Here is a 12,192-nt window from a genome sequence, read left to right on the forward strand (position 1 = left end):
CTCCATTCCTTTGAGTGGTCTTTCATTAATTGCTTGAATATTGGTTGACATATAGTGGTCAATTGAGCTATGAACTAACTGATGTATTTAACACTACCAAATAATCCTCATATCTCCTTCTCTGTCCGAGGGGCAGGCATATTTTGAATTGCCTTGATTTCGATGGGGTCAACCTCGATACCTCTTTCACTCACTAGGAAACTCAACAAATTTCTTATTGGTGCACCAAAAATACCTTCTGACATTTTAACCTTAGTTGATACTGTAACACCCTAAACTGGAAGTAGTTAAATGCCCAAGTGTCAAGACCCAGTTGGCATAAGGACAATAGACTCTCCTGCTATATAGCACTGTTGTATAGCAGTAGGAGAGAGAATTTAGCAGATCCAATGGCTATGTTAGGGGTGTTAAATGGCCAAGAAAATGAGTAGAACTAGTCCTATAATGGGTGGATTCAAGAACCCAAAGGTTAGGACAGCAAGTGGTGCAAAAATCGGCAAATCAGTAGGATACCCTGCTGCCAATCGGCCATCTGGTTCGGCTAGTAGAATGCAGAAAAATTTGGATTTTCTGTGGGTCCCACATGCCTACACCCCCAAGCCTCACACTTACCTAACATGTAAAGGTCATAATGCTTACCAAATCCACCTAATGGCTCAGTATATGGTGGGGTCCATTAATGAGAAATTGATTTTAATTATTTTTAATTTTATGTTGCTATAAATCAATTATTAAGAAATGATTTTGGAATGTCTTACGTAATTCAGAAAAACAGGCCCTAGGACCCTTTTGGGATGAATTATAAAAGAAGGAATGGTTCAGCCACCGGTCACTTTCTTGCTGCACAATGTAGTGAACAACAAGGAGAGGAAGAAGAAGAGGAGAAGAGAGCTGCGATTTGGAGCTGCTGCACTTAAAGGTAAGACTGCTGCCCTATTCTTTTCCTAAATTTGATTATGTAAATGGTAGTAGCATGCTAGGGTTATGAATTTACAATAAATTAGGGGCTGGAATTGAGTCCCTGTATGCGGAATCGGCACACAGTAGATGAATCTCTAATCGAGGTAAGGGTTTGAGGCTTCAATTTAACATTTACCCCTCTGGGAGCCTTGAATCTTAGGGCTTTTTCCATGCAAGGATATTTCAGTGTAATTGGGACTGAATTGAGGAAGGAAGAATATGCTTGGAATTCTACAGAAAAGAGTAGGCAGAATTTTAATTGATTTCAGATTTGGGAAATTTAGATTAACTAATCTAATTCCTTCCCTGTAACCCATCATTTCATTTAATTGGAAGTGGAATTGGGCTGGAGTTGCTATATTCCATATAACTGATTTGTTGGAATGATGGATTTTGGGGGACAATGGAATCAGCCCTTTAAGTTACCCAATTTGGGTGTGATTCGGAAATTATTTTGTAGAGATGAATAGTATATTGTTATACAATTTTTTAACTCTGTAAATGGTGCTTTGAGGGGCTGTAAAATGACATTAAAGACCACATAAGACCTTCCCCATGCTGCCATGGTCAATACCCATCGGCCATGAGCAGCCCAAGCTTGAGAAACTGGTAGAACCGTATACGGAAGTGTAGAAATTTCTGCAAAATCTCTCCCACTGGTTGGGTAAGCGGCCAGCTAGTTTTCTCCCACCGGTTGGGTGTTTTTAAGCCCAATCAGCCCCTATTTTGGTTGAATGGTACTCTACCCCTTGTGGATTATGATTATGTTCCCTAATTATTTACCCAAATTAGCCCTATGGGTAGGGGTAGTTCGAAGGCATTTCTAAGACTTTATTGAGGTTAGTGTGTGGGCTGTTGAGGGTTAAAAGGTTCAGTATTGAACCTACTAAGTTATGTTAGGAAATATAAATATTTAATATGATGTACACAATTCACATAGGAACCTAAATTACCTAGCAAGGATATGCGGTGACGGGAATTCAGTCATAACTATCGGATTTCGGGTTTGAGGTGAGTGGCTGTTTGACTTTATTTTACGGAGTGTTTTTGTATTTTTTTCTATCTTGTGTGAATCATGCATATGTGTGTAAATTGTGACATTGTGTATGCATATTGTTATCTTGTGATTGTGATACAATTAAATTGGTACTATTCTGCTATTTTACTACTAACCCGTGAATATGGAAGGATGAGGCTATGGAGTAGTTTTGGACTGCAAAGGTAAGTGAGGTAAGTGATTGTGGTTCCGTGATTGAGATCTATAGTTGTAACTATGGTATTGATGGTTTGAGGCACGGTGTGGCCGAGGTTCTTTCCAGTACCATAGGCCCAGAGGTCAATAGTATAGTTATGACTATGGCTCTGACATTCTAGGGCACGGTGTGGCCGAGGTGCATTCCTGTACCGTGGGCCTAGAGATCAGAGAATGTGTGTGGTATGATGTGCTATGAGTGGTAATAGTTGTAACATCGACAGTCTGAGGCATGGTGTGGCCATGGGGGGGAGGATCTGGTACCATGGGCTCAGAGGTCAGTATTATAGTGATGGCCACTGATGTATGATTGGATGCTATAGATGTGATTCATTCATATAGATTGTATCTGGTTAGGATTCACAGACACTGGTGCTACACCCCTTGCCAGTAAGGGGTTAGGTACTGGCTGATCTCAAGGGTTGGTGATGTAGCATAGGAGACCGATGGGTTTTCTAGGACCGTGGTTGCATGCCCCACAGCATAGGTGACTGAGGGGATTTTTGGGACCATAATTTTTCTGCAGCTCAGGTGACCAATGGGTTTTCTAGGACCTACAGGCTCCTGATTTGCAACTAGCTTGTATCACTGGATGACCGATAGGTTTTTTGGGACTAGGGATACGATCTATGTTGCAGTAGCACTAATACCCTATCTTGGACTTAGTAATTGTTTGCTAGGTATTGCTTGCTAAAATCGGATCATGAGCATCATCTAAATTGTTTGAGCATGCATCGCATCATTTGTTTGTGTGTGCTTGCATGTGCACCCCTCATTGGGCTTGTGAAGCTCACCCCTTTTGATTACTTGTTTTTAGATGGTGGAACAGATGCTGAGGCACAGTTGGACTTTGGCAATGGTTGTGAGGCATGTCTCTACGAGACACCAGGATGCTGATGGACATCACTTCTGTTATTTCAAATGTTTCTTTTGATGTATAAATTTATGAGATGTGTAGTAAGAAATATTGTAATTTACAATTGCTTTAGACACATAAATTGTATAATGTAATTTATCATTTTAGCACATCACTAGTGATATTTGTATGATTTTATTAGTGTACTTTGATTTTAGTTGCGGTCTTGATGGCATTTGGGAAATTAAGATACTGCACCTTTGATCCTGGAGGGTTAGGCTGACTGGGTTGAGAATCCAGTGCTGCATACCTTAGCCAGTTTGAGGTAGTGTGTCACAGAAAAGTATCAGAGCATGATGCTCTATCTTAATCCATGCATGAGATCTTAGGATATACTGGTGATGATTAGGATTAACTTTAAAAACTTCAAGATAATTGCATAAATTTTAGTGCACACCCTAGGAGACGAGCCTAGGTGCAAAATCCATTCACTGACAATAATTCCAAGAGCATAAATCATAAATGTAGTTGAACAAATAAAAAAGGTAACAAGATAAGAACAAGTGGAAATTAAATCAGTTAGGATTCGAGAATTAGGTTGATGTGGGTTGGTGCCATCTGCTAGAGGATTGAGCAGATGACCAATTTTTTCTCTAATGTGCTTTAACTCTTCTATCCTGTAAAGTATGTTGTGTGGCCATATGGTATGCATAAATTATTTGGGAGGTTAATTGGTCTACTCATTTCACTAGAAATTTTCCCAAATGTCAAAGCGTACCTATCCCCAAAATGACCCATAGCTACGAAAGCACAATTGCACCACGAGGGAAAATCTTAACCCTTCACATGAAGTTGAGTATGAAGGTGAAGATGAGATAACAACTGTATCACCTATGTTACCTCCTACACCACCTATGATGACCACTCAAGATGTGGTTTCCATTATCAGTAATGTGATGTAAGAAGTCCAACAACAACATAGGGATATGGTGGCTGAGATAGTCAAAGCTATCCACGCCAGAGAGACATTAGTGGTACAACCCTCTGGTGTGCAACCTACACCATCTGCTCCTATTCTTGTACCGCTTATTGCACCAGGAGTTCTGACTACTGCACAACCAATCAATGGTCAGTCATTCGACTACTTATAGAAAACCAGCATTCCACTGCTTTGCAACTTCTTCCCTAATCTTCTTGCTCTATTTCGGACACATTCTTCTTTATTTGTACTTAACGGGCCTTACTTCAGGGTAGGTTGCAGACAATATTGCACAATGTTGGGATTGATCCTAGGCTTATCTTCATAGGATCAAACAAATATATAAATTTTTTGAGGAGGTTGACTATTTGTGTTGCCTATTCATTATCAGGGTAGCACTAATTTTTACCTCTCGAGGGCATTGGTTTGTTCCCAAGTTAATGACCCAAGTATCCTCATGGATGGGTTAGGATTTTCTGCATTTATTTTGTTTTATAATATTATGATATTTGTTAAGATCATCATCAGAGAAAAGAGGCAAATCATACTCAAAATCAAAAATTTCATTGATGTTCAAAGAAGGTACAACAGATTCGACATGCATAAACTCTGATTTTCATTGAAAGTAGATACATGAACACAAATGACAACAAATGACTCAGCAATAGACTCGACAACAAACTTGGACTTGGTGTTGTGTTAGCGGTGTTAGGACCGGTTGAACCTAGATCCTAAGTGAGTTTGAAGTTTTCTCTGATGCTAGTCCAATTCAATAGTGGCTCATGGACTAGGTGGATTAACAAGTATGGGAGTGAGCTTTCTTCTTTTCGGATGAGTGTAATTTTCACGTCTTCCTCTTCTTTACCTTCTTGGGACTTCTTAATCATAAAAATGAGCTAATCAATTTCATGTTCTCCAAATTTGAACTTTCGAAGGGTTATGTCTCCCCCAAGGCTACTATAAACCCTGAATTTTGAAGCACAGAAACCCAGTGTTAGTACTTGGCAGATATAGGGGTAATGGACTGTCATACTATGAACCTTAAATGTACGGTAATTTAAGGGAGAAACTGGTAGATTTATTAGCCAAGTAGGAGGGGTAAAATGGTCCAAAGTTATGGAACGGTCCCGCACTTGGTGGACTATGTAAGGCAGAGGATTATACTACTAGGAAGCCAAAAATGAGACAACCTGCAAGCTGTATGTCGGCAAATCGGCCAGCCGGCTAGGTAACAAAATGCCAAAAATTTGAGTTTTTTCTCTATAGGCCCCACTCCTTCGCAATGTAATTCTACCCACTCCTACCCTATGTAGGGACATGTTTAAGGGTTCTAATGCACCAATCTATATAAGGAACAATGGATCCTACAATTAGTTATTTAATTTTAAAGATTATAAATTAATCGGTTATTTTTAGGACTACTAGCCAGGCTAATAAATAAGGGCAAGAGGGCGGCTACTGTTCATTTCCTTGCTACTATATTCGGATGAAACAAAGAATTACCTCTTTGGGGTTTCTGAGCTTGGCGGGTATGGTGGAAGATACCCTGGTGCAGTTGTCCAGCTCCAGACTTCTTCCTAGCTATGGTAGCACCTTGGTCGCCTTCCACCTCTCTTGACAGCATGTAGGGAGGAGCAGTAGCAGCAACAGTAGTAGAGGGGCAAGTGTAGTAGAAGGGCAGCACATCTCCCCTTCCTTCTTCCTCTTCTCTCTCTCTCTCTCTTCTTCCTTCCTCTTCTCCTTCCTTCTTCTTCCTCTTTCTCTCTCCATAAAAATCAAGGACATCTAATTTTACTGCTCTTTATGCTCCATAATCATATCAACCAATTCCATATAGTGTTGGTGGTGGCAGTGGTGGCAGTGATGGTGGCAGTGGTGGTGTATGATGTGGGGTGGTGGTGGTGGCAGATCCTGTGGGGTGGTGTTGGAAGATTCCCCATACTGAATGGGACTCTTTCCTCTATCTGTTGCCATCAATAGATCAATAGAAGCTAGCATAGATTCCATCTTTTTGTCTAAGGGGAAGTGACAACGGCAGTGATGGCATCAATTTTCACATCAGTTTCACCCTTATAAGAGCTGAGTTGTTGGAAGTCTTCACTATTGGCTACCTAAGTAGGAATAGGTTACACAAGTTAAACGACTCCCAATATGATAAGCTCAAACCAATTTCAAATTTGGCCCCTCTAATTAGCCTTAACAGAAACCAGAAAATAGGTTCAGAAACAAAGAAAATCAAAACCAGAATTTTAGAATCCAGAGCTGTGCTTTGACTGGATTCACATCTAGAAAATTCTTCAGATGGTAGGGGTTGGCTTAGTGCTAAAAGGTCTCATTTCATTGATTAAGCTAAAAGGCACGGCCCGAGTCTGGTGGGTTAAGCAGCAGCAACATAACTGAACCCAAGGCATTGGGTTGGTCACTACTTGGATAAAATGTGTGAAGTCATGAACCGAAGATTCTTGCCTCCTGATTACAAGTAGCGCATGAACCTCAGGTTTGCACAGTTGAAATAGGAAAATCTAACTATTGAAGAGTTTGTTGCTAGATCCTATTATTTTACCATTCATTTTGATTTTGAGAGGGATGAAGAAGTATGGTAGCATAGTTCCGCAATGGTTGCACCCTCAGATTAGTGCTGCTTTTACATCTACTAACGATGGAGGATGTTGTATAGGTAGCATGTCAGGTTGAGGAAATTTTGAAACGTCTATACAATCGGAGAACTTCTACAGATGCTTTTCCTACAGGTACTAGTTCCATTCAGCAACAACATTCTATCCAGGAAAAGTCATTTAGCAGACCACAGGCTAATGCTTGATCTATGGCATCTTCATGACCTAGCGGACCGTATTCTCCACCTCTATATGATTCGGACATGTCAATTTCACAGCCTAACCATCCATACTCTCCATCTCGGTATGGTTCAGACACCACGGTTAGCGTTCAGTGCTACTCGTGTAAATGATTCAGATATATCAGTGCTCAGTGTCCTAGTTGTTTGGTTGCTTTTATTGACAAGGATTTGCCTTTACCTTATATTCTAGAAGAGTAACTTAGTTCTGAAACAATTGATTTAAGGGAAGAGCATGCGCCAGGTGAAGTCAATGACACTCCAACTGATGAGGAGCCACATCATTTTTATGTACTTCATCCTGTGTTGACCACCTAAAAAGTCACTGAAGATGAAGACTGGCGCCGTAGTAGTATTTTCCAGACCCATGTGAAGTGCAATGACCAGCTCTTATCCTTGGTCATTGGTGGAGGTAGTTGCACTAATGTAATCTCTGAAGAAGCATTATGTAAGTTGGGATTGAAGACAGCCACATCCAAATCCTTGCAAAGTTGCTTGGCTGAACAACACTAATCTCAAGATCACAGGTAAGTGTTTGGTCACATATTCTATTGGTGGATTTAAGGATACAGTCCAATGTGACGTCCTCCCTCTGAAGGTGTGGTATATCCTTCTTGGTTGACCGTGGTTGTTTGATACGAAAGTACAACATTGTGGCTATACCAACACCTATGCTTTCAATCATGGCCACAAGATTATGAAGTTTCATCATGCCAAAGATCTCCTCGAAATTAAGCTCAAGAAGATGGTAGAATAGTTCCTCATTCAGCGTATTCCTTCAAACGGTCTTCTCGGTCATTTTCCTAACTCGACGTAGTCGAGTTCTTTTCAAAGGAGGAGAGTTGATGTAGATACAATTGCTCTTGACTGGCTGGACAAGCATGACAATTTTGGAAGCTCAGAGCTAAGAAGAATGGAAGAATGGGTCCAATGCAGGGTTTTGGTCCAACAAGGGTTGTAGATAAATTAGTAGTTTATTTTGTCTTTTATTTTATGCTTTTTATTTTCCAGACTTGATGTAGGAGTTAGGAGTCGGTTAGGATTTCTTTCCTTTTGAGTTTCCTTTTATGATTTGTTTCCTAGTTAGACTAGTTTCTATTTCAGTTTTATGTCTTTATTTTTCCTATATATTGGCTGTAATTAATGGACAATGTTAGAGCAAATTAAAGAATGAAAAGAGAATTAGTTTAATTTGTACTCTGTGGATGTGTGCTTCCCTTTCCCCCCTGCTACTCTGATCACCCCCTTCTTCTGTAAGGGCTCTCCATTATGTCTCTACCTCTATTATTGTTGTTGGAGTATAACTGATAGGTAGTGGACTCCCACTCCTCCCCTCTTGGAAAACTGCCTACTTAGTAAAATAAAGATCCCTTGTTTCTCTCCTAATAAGGTTTGTTACAAATACCTAAAGGTGGAGGATAAACGAAATATAGGTGATGGAGGAGGGCCTTAGGGAAGAAAGAAATCTCTGAGAGAAATCAGAGTTGGAGGGAGAAGAGAAGAATCACACAAAGGGAAAGGGGGGAAGAAGGTCTCACGACCAAGCAAACCACAAGGTTTCAACCAATTAATTAATTCATCATTCAAAATCTAATACTTGTGTTGCATGTCTTTATATAATAAACTGTAATTAAAACTTTCCTAATAAAATCTAAATTTAAATTAGCAACTCCTAATTTGCTTCCTAAATTCTAACTGATGAAATTAGAAACAGAATAAAACTTAAATTGGTAACTCCCCAATTGACTATTAACTACCCAAATTAAAAGATTGCGAATAATCCCCAAATAAAACAAAATCCTAAAGATCCTAATGAATCCAAAAATCCAATCGGACCCGGTTCATCTCGGTTGAGATTACCCGAAGGGTCAACCCGGTTCAACTGCATCAATTCTGCATCAATAGGCCTTTAAAGTGAGTGAGATCTTTCTGAACTACCCAATTAACTAGGAAGAAGGGGGCATCTGGTTGAAAAAAATTTCCATGATCTGTTGGTTTCATCATCAGTTTCTAATGGAGGGACCATAAAAGTAAGCAAAAGAACAGACTAATGAATGAAAAGGCTGATGGTCACAATTCGATTGCCAAGAAGCTGTCCCTAGGGAGAAAAATGACCATTGAGGCATTGATGCTGTTGAGCCTTGATCTTCAATCCGGCACTAGAAAGAACATAAAAGGGAAAAGCAAGAGAGAAAATAGGAGTTGTATTTTAATGAAATTTCGTTTTTCTTTGTTAATAATTGATTAGTGTCTATATTCTGAGCTTAAATGACAGAAGAAAAGAGTATAGTCTCTGTATTCATACCTCAGATCAAATGTGAGGTTTTTCTTTGTTGTTGTGGCCTAAATCCTGTTGTAGACTGTATTTTTATTTCATCTGGCAAAGGGTTTCTATCCGGTGGCTTTGCACAGGTGAACTATTCCATTTCTGCATATGACGTGGAATAGGAAAGACCAGTTTGCATTGGTTTTTTTAAGGGGAAAAATTGTCTATAACATAATAATGTCCTCATAATAGTAATTTTGGAGATTTAAAATAAAATAATGATTACTAATAGCTGAGTGGTTAAAAATTGTCACTCATGCATGGTTCGGGAGAAGAGAAAATTTTCTCTATTTTGACATTCACTGACAGAAAATGCATAAATTAGTGAAACGTGATCAGGTATATTGCTTGACTCACTGCCTAAGTGATCTTGGCTGTCACTGAATTGAAACTATAAAAACATCGAGCCTGAGGTCTAATGTTCGAGTCTCTTGAGTGTGCATCCTGGCTGTGCTTGATGTAGTTATATTATGTGCAATGTTGTCGCAGCATTGGTTTGCCTCCTTGCCTTGGGGAATTCAGACCCTTTAATGAGCCCATAGAGAGCCAAGCGGGGAAAGAAAAAGAATCTAATGCATTTTCTTACTCATTTGGATTTTTTGCCCTCTGCAATGTTGTGGTTCTCTGATTCATTTGCTTCCTGTCACTATGCATTTAGTATTATTACATACATGTCACAATTTTTATCTTAGTAACCATCTCGTCAGGTGTTGGCTTTTGTATTGGTTTATAGGGCATGAAGTTACTACCAACCAGCAGGAAAAATGTTCTCTACCTTGCTGTATATGGATCAGTGGTATGATTTCTTAATTAATTCGCAGTGCTAGAATCTTGCTTAATATCTCATTTGGTGTCATATACTTTATGTCTGAATGACCTTACACTCGACTGATATTTTCAGCTCAGTTTTGGATCTTTCCTTGTGCACTACTTCTCAATGCTGGTCAGTTCCATTCTTGTGAGTTTTGGGCTTAGCCAAGATATGCATAACCCTGTAAGTCTTCTGTCCGCTATCATTGAGTTACAGCTTACTGGTTACAACCTCTCTTCTTTTTTTTTGTTGGTTTCCGCTCAACCATGAGTAATGCTTATCATTATTCGTCATGGTTTTGGTGACAGGTTTCTGTATTGGTTTTGGTAGGAATTATCCTTGCAGGAGCAGCACTAGGGTACTGGATTGTGTGGAAATTTGTAATTTCAGGAGATGGAACTGTTGATGTTGGTATAGCTGAGGTTGTGAAGTGGGCAATGCGCATTATGGCGATGACATCTGTTTTACTGGTAGAGTACCTCTCTCAAATTCGTGCTGGTTGATAGTGATAATTGATTTTGAAAGTTTAAAGGTTGTTGTACCATCATAATTGTCAAGGTGTCACCTAGGCATCTCCTAGGCATCTAGCTCTTTCTTGGGTCCAAGGCGACAACACGCCTTGTCAGCACTTCATGATTTACATTGATTTATGTTTATTACTTTTTTTTTCCCGATGAATATACTTATATTATATCATATACTTTGTTTATTACAACAACATCCAAAACCATATCCCAACTTAATGGGGTCGGCTATATTCCAACTTAATGTGGTGGGCTACACGGAGATTCCAAGCAAGGACGAACGTGAGGATCCTTGTAACAAGATTGACGGGTTATGGCTAATTATAATAAGGGCTGGTTGTCAACCTGATCCACCACTACAAATCAGCCACAAGCTTATAACGACAGACTATAATAAAGTACCGGTTGTCTACCTTATGTACCATATAGATAGGTCAAGTCAAAGCATTCTACATGCATTACGTCCACCACCAAGACAATCTATCAATCAACCTAGTTTTATGAAGGAGGAATGAGATAAGGAATTCTTGATAGCCTAGCACGAAAGTAACAACTCAAACACACAACGCTGCATTGAAAACTATGTAATCATCACACAACTCCACATTGAAAACTAGATAAGCAACCCACAACTCGAGCTAAAGGTGTCAGTGAATAGTGGTTCAATGCACCAGCATAAAGCCCACCACTACAAGCAAACCAGTTGCAACTCTGACTATCCAATAAGAATGCCCCCGATTGTCCCTGTTAATCATTACTCCGATCCCGAAGGCCAACGTTGTTTATTATATACTACCATAATAATATCATATTGCATTGATATGGATTCTATGTTGCATATAAGCATAATTATATAAAAATTTCAAAAGTATTTACCTACTAAGGAGACTCAAAGAAAGATATAGAGCCTAAAAGAAGGATCTCCTTATGGTCTTTGTTGACCTAGAAAAGCCTATGACAGAGTTCCTAGAGATTTAATCCGGGGGCATGCTCTTGTGAAAAGAGGGGTGTCGAGTAAATATGTGGATATAATTTAAGATATGTATGAGGGTGTGGTAACTAGTGTGAGATTTGTGGGTGGTCAAAGCTATTAATTTTGAATTACAATTGAATTACATCAAGGATTGACCTTAAGCCCATATTTGTTTGCGCTTATCATGGATGATTTAACCAAGAGCATTCAAGACGAGGTCTCGTGGTGTATGCTTTCACCGATGATATTGTTTTGGTGCATGAGACAAAGGCAGGGATTAAAGCTAAGTTGGAGCTATAGAGATCAACATTAGAAGCAAAATGTTTTAAGATTAGTAGATCAAAGATGGAGTATATGATGTGTGACTTTAGTCACACTATAATGGATGATGATATGGTGAAAATTGAGAATAGAGAGATACCGAAGAGTGACTATTTTAGGTATGTGGTCAACCATAAATAAGAGTGACATAGAGTATGATGTTTCACCGAAAATTAAAGTTGGATGGATGAAGTGGAGAGGTGCGACCAGAGTGTTCTGCGAAGTACGACCTCGGATAGAGCCAATTGGAGGGCAAGGATCCATGTAGCTGACCCCAATTGGGTTGAGATTTTCCTGACTTGCTGGTGCTGGGCTTCTTTCCTTATACTTTCATAT

General features: G+C 39.5%; 1 long non-coding RNA gene across 1 annotated transcript; it reads left to right on the top strand.

The window, feature by feature from the left end:
* Window positions 1-772: 772 nt before the first annotated feature.
* On the top strand, window positions 773-3,266 carry LOC122083324. Its single transcript, XR_006141626.1, has 3 exons — window positions 773-919; window positions 1,901-1,971; window positions 3,030-3,266. It is a non-coding gene; the product is annotated as an uncharacterized LOC122083324 (long non-coding RNA).
* Window positions 3,267-12,192: the final 8,926 nt, after the last annotated feature.

This window comes from Macadamia integrifolia, chromosome 7 (genome assembly GCF_013358625.1).
Source record: "Macadamia integrifolia cultivar HAES 741 chromosome 7, SCU_Mint_v3, whole genome shotgun sequence".
NCBI classification, from domain to species: Eukaryota; Viridiplantae; Streptophyta; class Magnoliopsida; order Proteales; family Proteaceae; genus Macadamia; species Macadamia integrifolia.